Below are 1,009 nucleotides of genomic sequence, written 5' to 3'. Positions count from 1 at the left end.
CATATAAAAAAAAATGCATTTTTAAAATGAATCTAACTGTGCATTGCACTAGTAATGCTATTGGAGTGAATCTCCAGGAAATTGCACTAAAAATGCATTAAAAAATATTATTTTTAAATTCGAAAAATTTAATTTAATGACGATCCTAACACTGCACCAAAAATGCAATAGAGTGTATCCCAAGAAAATTGCATTAAAATTTCATTTAAAATATTTTTCTTATTTAAAAAAAAATGCATTTTTAAAATGAATCTAACTGTGCATTGCACCAGTAATGCTTGTGGAGTGAATCTCCAGGAAATTGCATTAAAAATGCATTAAAAAATATTTTTTTTTAATTCGAAAAATTTCATTTAATGACGAACCTAACACTGCACCAATAATGCATGGAGTGAATCCCAAGAAAATTGCATTAAAATTGCATTTAAAAATATTTTTCTTAAATTCAAAAAATTGCATTTTTAAAATTAATCTAATACTGCAATGCACCAATAATGCAATAGAGTGTATCCCAAGAGAATTGCATTAAAATTGCATTAAAAATATTATTCTTATATAAAAAAAAATGCATTTTAAAAATGAATCTAACTGTGTATTGCACCAGTAATGATTTTGGAGTGAATCTCCAGGAAATTGCATTAAAAATGCATTAAAAAATATTTTTTTTTAATTCGAAATATTTCATTTAATGACGAACCTAACACTGCACCAATAATGCATGGAGTGAATAACAAGAAAATTGCATTAAAATTGCATTTAAAAATATTTTTCTTAAATTCAAAAAATTGCATTTTTAAAAAATTAAAGAGCACCAAAATAATAGGTATCCAAGAAAATTATTAAAATTCTTTTAAAAAAATTTTTTTTAAATTAAAAAAAAAGTTTTTTTAGAATTAACGGCATTTACCAATTTAAAAAATATCCCAAGAAAATTCATTAAAAGCATTAAAAAAAAATTTTTTTTAAAATTAAAAAAAAACATTTTTAAAGAACCCAACCCACCCCTAAG

Source organism: Acromyrmex echinatior, chromosome 17 (genome assembly GCF_024713525.1).
Source record: "Acromyrmex echinatior isolate Ae372 chromosome 17, ASM2471352v2, whole genome shotgun sequence".
Lineage (NCBI taxonomy): Eukaryota > Metazoa > Arthropoda > Insecta > Hymenoptera > Formicidae > Acromyrmex > Acromyrmex echinatior.
The sequence above is the reverse complement of the archived record's forward strand: the minus strand, read 5'-3'. Positions refer to the sequence as shown.